At 41.9% G+C, this 10,685-nt stretch overlaps 1 long non-coding RNA gene across 1 annotated transcript; it reads right to left on the bottom strand.

The window, feature by feature from the left end:
• Positions 1-1,033: 1,033 nt before the first annotated feature.
• On the bottom strand, positions 1,034-5,180 carry LOC149327135 (uncharacterized). The gene is made up of 3 exons (XR_016286051.1): positions 4,933-5,180; positions 3,943-4,123; positions 1,034-2,273 (listed from the first exon to the last, which is right to left on the bottom strand). It is a non-coding gene; the product is annotated as an uncharacterized LOC149327135 (long non-coding RNA).
• Positions 5,181-10,685: the final 5,505 nt, after the last annotated feature.

The following is a 10,685-nucleotide window of genomic DNA, read 5'->3' as shown; positions in this document are numbered from 1 at the left end:
CTATCAACGGTCTTCCGACAATTGGCCACCGTTATTCAAAAGACTCAAGTACGAAGAAAGTATAATTCCTACATCAACTTTTGGAAAAGTTTGTGTTAACTACACAGCACAACACTTTTATCAACATAGTTTTATCACTTCAAAATCATTTTGTGAACACTATCCTGGAGTGCTTAAAGAATAATAGAAGCAAAATGCAAATTATGACATTTATTGTGCACAAGTGTACATACGCGCTACAACACATGCATGATGCATCAAAATATTTTATGGAGAACAATAGAGGAACAGAATATTGCCTTCCGTACACTTCCTCTCAGTTCCCTCTTAGTAACAATGACTGACACACAGAAATTGAAAAACATAACAGGTTTTAATTCACGATGTTTCGGCTGGAGGACCAGCCTTTTCCGCGTATAGTATAGCATTCAAAACAAACGCTGTGTGCTTCAAATGCTGCAGTACACTTCAAAATGGCTGGCCCTCCAACAAAAACGTCGTGAATTAAATCCCCTTTGGTTTTTCTTACATATATACGAGGTGTTTCTGGGAAGACTAAGTAACTTTCAAAAAACAGGTGTTTTGAGATGAATGTATGGCTTTTTCAGCATAGTATTACCAGTGTTGGCAGGCACCAGAAAACTTGTGAAGAGTCTTACGCAGTAAACTGGTTAGCTAATTTTTATTAAAGAACCTTTTCACTATCAGAAACTTCATTAAACATTAAGTTGGGCTAGTTGGTAACGGCTTGAAGGAATCATATTCTTAGAGGTAAGAACACACACAACACCAAGACACACACACACAGGACACCCACTAGACTTCAACTATCGTTACTGGACACTTTTATGACATAAATACGTATCACTGAGCACACGCAGGTGCCTCGTCATCGGCAACAGGTCTAACTACGCCCTCCCCTCTCCTCCAAGGCATACGGTTGCGCCGATAAACAATCACTTTTTCTGCCAATGCCATGGAGGGAGTGCTTACACACATGTCACCCGCCTCTTGAATACGAAAGGCCTGGGAGCCGAGAAAAAAGAAAGAGAAATTATCGAAGTCTTTCGTATTCAAGAGGCGGGTGACGTGTGTAAGTACTCCCTCCCTGGCGTTGGCAGAAAAAGAGATTGTTTATCGGCGCAACCGTATGCCTTGCAGGAGAGGGCAGGGCGTAGTTAGACCTGTTGCGGAAGACGAGGCACCTGCGTGTGCTCAGTGATACATATTTATGTCGTACAAGTGTCCAGTAAAGATAGTTGAAGTCTAGCGGGTGTCCTGTGTGTGTGTGTGTGTATCTTGGTGTTGTGTCTGTTTCTTACCACTAAGAATATGATTCCTTCACTATCAGAGTTAGGCGTCTAGTTGCCATTAGAGATTTGTAGCAGTTACATGCACTGGAGGGGTTTCTTTCCCTGTGTGCTTTCAAAAGCGCATGTATTTTCGCACGATGCAGCCAAATTTTGTCGAGCCACAGCGGCGAAAGTAATCATGTTTTGTACATTCCAAAAACTGATATGGCTACTACGAACAACTGGCTAAAAGTCTCTAACTGCAACCAGTTGCAAACCTGTGTTAGTTAAAAAGTTAATTATCAGAAATTAGTTAACCAGCTTACTAAATACACCTCACCAGCTTTTTGGTGTCTGCTAACACTGGTAATATTATGCAGCAAAAGCCATATTTTTGAAAACTACTTATTCTTCCCTGAAACACCTGGTGCATATAAATACTGCTCACTTTCCTGTACAACACAGAAATGAAATAATTTCTTCTGTAACATGAAGGTTCCATGAGCCACATAACAAACCCGTGGAAAAAAACTGCATGCATACACACATATCTCTCCAAAACAGCTAAAAAATCCCACACAGTGAGACAATGCTTACACTGTCTTAAGACCAACATTAAAGGCTGCAAACACTAGTGAATTAAAAGTCAAACAGATGCCAAACATATGCTAAACGTCCCCATGGATGTAGATATCAAGCTATGAGCTGATTTTAATAAAAATGCATCAGCACGGAAATGCTTAAGCGACTTTGTTGGTGCACTACCCTGACACTTGTCCTCAATATCAGGCAGCCTGCTTGTTGTTCATCATCATCATCAGCCTGACTATGCCCACTGCAGGGCAAATGCCTCTCCCATGCCTCTCCAATTAACCCTGTCGTTACTTGTCTGCATCACCAGCGGAAGAGGTAGCGTCGTAGTGATGAGACGTGTGCACGAACAGGTAGCCTCCTCCATGGCAGAATGCAGCAGCAAGAGAACTGCACAAGAAAACATTCAAAGTATACAGTTATAGTAACTTCTAATAGAATCAAACACGGAGAAGCAACAATCAGTTAAATGTGCACTAAAATGCAGCACTCCGAGTGAGTTTGGTAAGGCTTGAGTAATAGCATAAGCAGCAGTCACAAGACTAGAACTAAATGTAATGCGTCCTTGAACAAGAAAAAGCGATAACATGCTGTTGTGTTCAATTCTGCCCCCACATTTGAAGACTGAATGATATTCACAGGAACTGACATTAACGTGTTACACCTAATTAGGCTACCACAAAGCCATTCCAGTCATATGAAGATAACATGCAGGACATCAAATATGAAAATTATTTTGTGTTTCTGATTTGTCTGCACAAAAATTCAGGCAGCTTTTGTTTTCAAAAGTGATGGCACAAAGACATTGCAATATAATGCACATGTTGCTGTAGATAATGTATCTTTTGGAGCTATACCAGGTGTTAGGGGAAAATGTATGAACAAAGAGTACAAAGGTGAGCAAGTTCGTCAGGGCAAGAGTGGCACACTCTAAAGCAAATGAATCAAAATATTAAGGCACATACTGCGTCAGATACAATACTTGTAAGTAAAGCTCCATAGAACTACAAGCGATAAAAGCCTCAGAAACGTGCCCCTAAGGGAGCAGCTGGGCTGGTAGTTTTTTATTTGTCCCGCAGCACATCCCTCCAGTGCTGAGGCCTGCTCATATCTGTTTAAGTTAAGAATACAAGGGAAACAAGCAAGCAAGTGTTCCAAAGAAGATAAAAATGTGTACTTAGGTTGTTCTTTAGGAAATTACCTGTCACTAATTGCAGCAATAAATATCTCGAGAAAGTGAATTAAGTTATTTACACAGCTTATTACAAACCTTGATGGCACGAGAGAAAGGCAACATCAAATGCATTGGTTCAAGTAAAGCCAGGGGTCTTGTTAAGGTCACAGCAATATTTGTTGACTTAGGCTCAGCTAGTGTAATGCAATCAGTAACTGATCGTCGGCATGAATAAAAATAACAATGCACCAATACTCAATTCCAAATGCATTTCAACTGTACAGTGCAGTCAGTTGTGACAAAGGGAGTGTGAAAGAAAACCTCAGCAATGCTCATGACATATCGAATAAATGCCTTTCTTCTGTACAGCTAAAATATAAGCTTTACAGGGTTTCACGTAATGCAAGAATAACCTGGTAAGGTATCAATTATTGATGCTAGCAACACCTATGCTTCTAAAGCAGAGTGCTCCACTTGAACGCCAATATTCAATTATGCACTGCCCGTTAGGCCATGCCTATCACACCACTGGTTCACTTCAAACATGCCATACCTTGTAAGAGGTAGGTACTGCTGAAGTAAACCTATAAAATTTATTTGCTGCTTTTAGACTGCTGTATAAAGGTCATGAAGCAGATAATTGTTTTAATTTGGTCTATACTTTGGTCAAGATTTCCAAGCACGAGAGGCATGAGGGAAAAAACTATAAAAAGCATTTCACGCTATAACACAATGCACTTGACTAGGGGAGTGCTTTCATGATGCCCGCAATATCTTTTCCCTTTCTCTTGGTCTTCTTTTAAAAGAAAAAAAAAACGAAAGAGAGAGGGAGCCTGGACCAGAAGATTTTTGGCAGGCTAAAAAAGACAAGGAAAATATACCCACTTGTCTACCTATCCTTTTACAAGTGGCACATGCTTGATATCCAGTGTCAATGGCTGATAGGCTGAACCAGCAGGTCTTGATGTCATTTGCTTCTGGTTGAGGTAGCATTGGCTCGATGACAGATGAAAGCTGGTGCAAAAGTAGCGTGATGGTACCGGTGGAGCAGCTGTACAGGGCTTGACTGCGGGTGCATTTGAAGAAAGGCTGCATTAGAGCCATGCTTTCATAAACATCATCACAGAAGCCACATCCCATTACAACCTCTAGCTGTTCAGTCCAATGTGTTCATGAGTGGAGGCTAATGATTAATTAACTATGCCTCCAATAGTTAGCAAAAAAATGGTTTACAAAGCTTGTCATACTTTTCTTAAAACTATTATTCGCGAATCACGTTATACTTTTATCGCTTCAGACTGAAAATGGGGGAATGACATAAATGTAGTGAACGTAAAAAAATAAAATGACAACAAACCTTCCCTTCTGCGATTACCTCAGCTGCACTGCAATGGAATGGTTCTGCTATTTTTAATCGTCGTTTCGTTGACCATAACTATCAAGAAACACAGCACTTGATGTGACTGCGACGTAGAACGGGCAATGCTCCTTATCCAGTAAACACTCAGGCAGCAGAATCAAAAGACGCACGACGCTACAAGCACTTTTCGTTCTTATGGTCTTCTTTTCACACGCTGCTCCTGTTCAGTCGGAATAACGAATCAAGCAGCACCCCATAGTTCTCGGCGTGCAACCAAATTCTATCACATAACTCCTGCGCCGAGGAGCTGACGCTAAGAGCGTGAGGCGGCGGGTTAAAAGTTGCATAGTTGGCAAGCGAGCGTGTCAGAACACCTTCTCTCTGCAAAGGATCGCGGGGTGCCCGCATTTTGCACCTCACTGCGAACAAGACGTGAATACCGAGCCAAATGCATTCGCAGCCCTCAATCATACCCCCGACACATCGCAGAAGTCACTTTCCAGTTTTGTACTTACATTTGTCAACGTTCACGGCAAGCCGTTTCTTCTATCGGGCATCGGGCGCCGGCCGCTCTCGGCGTGGTTGCGTGCAGTACGTCAGAGCAGTTTTCGAGCACTGCGTGCGCGTAAGAACGTCTTCCGCAGCACTGGAGCCACCTGTCACCTTCCGAGTTTAGTCACACTACCACAACACTAACGAGGCCGCACGTTTAACACAAACAAACTGAAGAAACGCACCCTTTCACAACCGTCGCACCCCGTCAACAAAGAGTCGTTTCAGCGTCCTAAAAAAGGTAGTGTAGCGCGCGGCCAACATGAGACTCGCAATCCGCCGCCAGCGAACGGAAAGATGGTGCTAATGTCGCCTAACTTTACACGCGTTAAAAAAAGAATTGATAAAGCCCTTCTTGCCACAAACTTGTTGCATTAAACGACAAAATATTTTGTTTCAATTACAAAGTCAGCAAATTGGAATGATTGAGGTGAAAAAATGCCACTACTCACAAGCATCTGTTTCTGGCGGCGCTGCGAACGAAAGCCTGGAAAACCGGGCAGCATGCCGGGAAGCTACAGGCGACGCATCTGGGGCCAGGAAAGCCGCAGCCGCTGCACGGCTGCACTGTCTGCCTAGTTCTAAGGCTATAACTCAGCTCCCCGTAACTGCGTCGCAGAATAAGGAATGATGATGATGTTGCCAAACGCTACTGGTTTCGGTTTTTATTTTCGCATATTGTGTGGCTTAGCGTACTCTACACAGCTTCGCTCATGCGATTTAGTGTACGTGTGTGTACCTAGGGAACACGAGCGTTCGCACGCCGCTCTAGCGTGGCGCGCGAAACTTTCAAGGCCGCGCTGCAGCATCGCCTCTGTTTTGTGTGTGTTTATATCACGTCATTGGACACCTTGCACGCTCTTTGCTCGAGCGAGCCCCGCCGACAGTCGCGCTACCGTAGTCTTTTTGTGTGCTTCCTTGATTGATTTTTGCCTCTGCCTTACGCGGTCCTCGGCTCGGCCTCACGTCCGCTGATGGCAGTAAGAAAAGGCGAAGAATGAACACATGCTTTCGTGCGTCTACTCCGTATGACTACGTTAAAACCCAACACTTTATTCCAGGATTCCTTAGTCATTGCATTACGGGAAGATAGAAAATACAGCTATCACCACGTTTTCCCTCGCCACAGCTTCGTACCGTGTTTGCGTTGAAGGAGATGCAAGTGAAGATGCGGAAGAGGCACTGCGCCTGTGCTTTAGCGGTGCTCAAAGTGGGGGCTGCTCTCACCCTAGCTTTTTCCATACTGGAAGCTCCTATGTGGCTCAGTACTAGTGAAAAATGTAACAAGTCAAGAATGAGGGCTTATAGTGCTCCAATTGCTGTGCACCTTCCTCATGCAAAGCCCTTGTTACCGCAGTTGAGTACAGCGGGCCGCTGTTACCTGTTTTGTTTCTCTATACTTCTATTTATAGTATCGGCCGCCAAACATGAATAAAAATTAATATTGCCTTGCCTGAAATTTCGCATGTACAGTCGCTGAGGAACGAAGCAACTTGAGTTCTCGAAGCTGTAAGCCTGCACACGTTACACAGAATTTACTCAGAGCGCTAAGCGGTGCGGCCCTTTTCGCGCGGGGTTTTCAGTCCCGTGCGATCAGCCATTGCTGGTCGCTCGAGTAGGAGGGTAGTGCGAGGGTTTAAATTGGGCGCTCCCACGTGGAGTGGCATAAAGTGTACCGGGCACTTTTGCATGGCGGGCAGTGTGCAGGGAAAGTTTGCTTGCGGTGGAGGTTCAGGAAGCTGGTGATATAATTTGGGCGCCTTTTGAGCTAGCGAGAACGTGTCATTCAATGAGTGTGGAAACACATCGGTGCAATGCTAAACTTGAATTTTTTTGTAGCTCGCAACAGTAATCCCTCTGAAACCTAAGAGTGAAACGCTCTTAACGCTAGTGTGTTTTAGCACCGTCGTACGGTACATCACTGTTCAACTGCACGTTAAAATATGACCTATCAAGAATTACAACAATAGCAACACCAACGTGTTTCGAATTGGTAGAGTTGTTGTACAGCTCTGCTGAAATTCTTTGTTAGTTCTGAAATGTTAAATCTGTTTATTGATTGCCTGAGTACAGAATTTAAGGCCGAATACGCAGCAGAAAGCATTGTTTTCGTGTAGAATGAGCCATCAGCGAAACTGATTCGCTGTAACGAAGTCATCATTGCGCTTATGTAACACAATATGTCACTAACTCCTACTTTTTTCTTAAAGTTCTTTTAATTTCCTTGAAGTGCGAGGCAATAATACTTGAGTATTCTATGAATTCATTCACTTTGTACCAAAATTATTTCGTTTGCTGGTAACTTTTTTCGTACACTTCATACAATCAAAAATTGTCACTAAATGTCTTCAATTCAAGGCACGTTTCTGAATTTCGGGATAAATGTTCTGTTATGAACTTTGCCCTTTTCCCCGCACTCGAAAATGCGAAAGCAGTAAAGCTAGTATTGAGAAAATTGAGCTGAAATTTCTAAAAAACCACAGCATGCTCGCCTATGGGAATGTGATTGCAAATTTTTGTTTCGTCTTCAAGGTTAGCTAAGTTGTCGCTTTGAAGTTGTCGGCTACAGTACTTGATTATTTTAGGCTTTTATTTGTTTATTCGCATCAGCAAAATGCTTTCTCGGTTCGTAGTATATTTCTATTGACAGCAGTATATAAGCAGTAAGAAAATTGTATGAACTTTCTATCAACAAATGTTGATAAAATATGCCCTAAGAAAATATGACTGCAAATGTTTGTTTCGTGTTCAAGGTTGCTTTAGTTGCATTGACATGTTAGGCTAGAGTACTTAATTAATTTAGGCATTTATTCTCACTATAAAACGTTCTGTCAGTGTCTAGTATGTTTCTACTGACAGCAGTACATAGAAAGCAGTAAGGAAATTGTATGAACTTCCTATCAACGAATGTTATTAGAATATGCTCGGCTAATTAAGGGAATGTGAGTGTAATGTTTGTTTCGTGTTCAAGGTTGTTTTAATAGCTTTGAAGTGTTCGCCTATATGATTTGAGGCATCTATTCGCATGACCAAAAATGTTTTGTCACTTTCTAGAGTATTTCTGCTCACAGCAGTCCGTAAAGTACATAAAGTATTAAAATGGAATATATCTTCTGTTTTAAAACGTTTTCCCATATCCTGATTACATTCCAAACGCATTTGCTGCGAATAATGTTGGTCGCTTTTCGATATAGTGAAATTGTTGACTAGCTGCAACAGATTCCACCATGCAATCAGGTAAGATGTCGTCACGATTATGCGAACAAGATAGTGTTAATCACCTGTAACACCATGCAGTTTGTTCATTTACTTCTCTCAACGTGTCAAACTGCACCCAGATTTTCTAGTAACTTTCTATTGACAGGAGTAAATACAAAGAAGTAACAGTCTACCAACTTTGTATTGACAAAGGTGCATAGAATGTAAAAATTATTTTCTAGTAACTTTCTATTGACAGGAGTACATACAAAGAAGTAACTTCTACCAACGTTGTATGAACAATTGTTGATAGAATGTAAAAGTTACTACAAGGTTACTAGAGTCAATAGAATGTTAATACAAATTCTGAAGAAAGTTGATATCCATTTTTGTAAGGGCTGCCTTGTCTTCTGCACTCTGTCTATTGTCTTGTAGTCTTTTTCTTCTCTTGTGTATTCTGTCTTGTGTAGTGCCTCATACGCTGTGTCAAGGTCTTCACTTTGCAGCTCTTGTGTTAACCATCACCTGTCAATTAGCACAGGTTTGTGTATTCTGAACTCATGCACAAGAATGCATAGCTTGTTAACAGACACCTGTCAAAAGCCACAAGCTTTGCGCACTCCAGGGTAATTCATGCACAATGCCTCATAGCTTAATTGAAATAAAAATGATGAATTTATTTATTGCAATATGTTTTTTAAGCTAGCTCAAGCAAGCTCTCCAGTGCTCTCCTTGCAGCAAATTCCTAGCTGCATCTCCTATGAGCCAAAAAAGTGGTCTTGTCTTAGCTGAAAAAAGAAATTATTGTAATACTGAATGCCCGCAGACACCCATTTTAGTCAAGCACATTTATAATGGCCGCAGTTATAATGAACGTTCATTTGTTACAAGCAAAAGTCCTTGCGTCATCAAATTATGCATTAGGTAAATGGCACTGCGTCACAGTAAAAAATGACCAGCCATCATGGCCAAACCGCAGTTACAGCCAACAAGTTTGCACCCTTAACCTACCCCCCCCCCCCATCCAAAATCTTGCGCTTCAGGCCAACGCAGAAGTCAGATTGTCTCCCAAACCTTATGACACTGTCTCTCAGACATGGGGGCCACCAATAAATGAGCAAAAAAAAAAGCAAACTGTGGGTAACAGCTCGGATCTCATGCTGACAAGCTAGAAGGTGAGGTAAGGTGAAATTTCACTAAAAGCCCCAAGGAACACATAATTTTTTAGATTTTCAGAGCCCACACCTAGCCCTTTAAATGCCAAATGCTTTCCTGAAAACATAAAAGAAGCGGCAAATTTTAAGCAATCATTTTTTTTCATGTACTTCTTTGTTTTTGAAGCCACTTGGTTGCGTACACATGGGTAGCTGCAGATGAGTCAGCTCAATGCATCGATTGCGGTTGACGACACTCAGGCACACGGACAAGGGACAGAAACAGAAAAGGCGATGGCACAGGCGCTGATCTTCAACTTTATTCCAGAACAGCCGACACACAGCATATATACCAAAAACACAGGCGCCAACAGGCAGCGTTTTTATGTGCTTGTAGCAACACGAAGTAATATGAGAAGTGGTCGAAAAACAACAAAAACTACAAACAAAAACCAGACGATAAAGAAGGATAAAACCTGAACAAGGTGAGAGGAAAATTTTAAATTTAAAAGACCGCCAACACGTCAAAGAGTGGGTAGGTTTGCCCAAAAGAATATTTAAGAACTGGTCCGATAAAAAAGGAATAAAAACCATAGAAGCACACACAGATCAAGCGTAGTAGGAAAAGAAAGGTGCAGTAGCAATAAAAAACATGCGGTAGAAACAAAATAATGCAAGAAAAGGGAAGTTGACGGAAAAGGCAGGGCACGTAACACGTATGTAAAATCAGGGCTAGGTCAAACACATCTAGAAAGAAAGACAATCTTTTTTTCCGGGAGTGAAATGCGGGTGTTCTGACAAAATCACCCTGGAGCCTCAAAATCTCGGCGGCAACCGCCGTTTTATCGCGTCAGCTTATTCCGGTGCTTTTTTTAATAGAGTGACTTTAACCAATTTTAAAATTTTCAAGCATACAACTTTCAGAACGTAGAGGAACAAACTGTACATTATAATCACATGCCGTAGCAATAAACCAGCAATACATCTCTGCTGGCAGCAGCTTGCCGAGTACACTCCAAGGATGCTATGTCATACAAGAATTGGTGTGACCGTTCAATGTTACATACCGAGTGACATTTTGGTGTACGTGCCTTCAACACCATTAAAGTATTGTTGTAGATCACAACGTTTTTAAAGGTGTAAACAAACATTTTGTTACTTTTAGAGGACCAATATGCATAACAGGTGAGCAATAGGCACTGCACCTGAAGCAGGCTCAGCTATTTTTGTTAACAGCACTGTGTCAAGAGCTGCGTGAGCTACTATATTTTGTGCAAATTTACAGTTAATGTAATTATCAGCTAAGGTTCAGCTGTACAGTCCCGTGTAATGTTCTGCATGCTTTTCTAAACATGGCAGTGAAC

This window comes from Amblyomma mixtum, chromosome 10 (genome assembly GCF_055824585.1).
Source record: "Amblyomma mixtum isolate Tamu chromosome 10, ASM5582458v1, whole genome shotgun sequence".
Lineage (NCBI taxonomy): Eukaryota > Metazoa > Arthropoda > Arachnida > Ixodida > Ixodidae > Amblyomma > Amblyomma mixtum.
The sequence above is the reverse complement of the archived record's forward strand: the minus strand, read 5'-3'. Positions and strand labels throughout refer to the sequence as shown.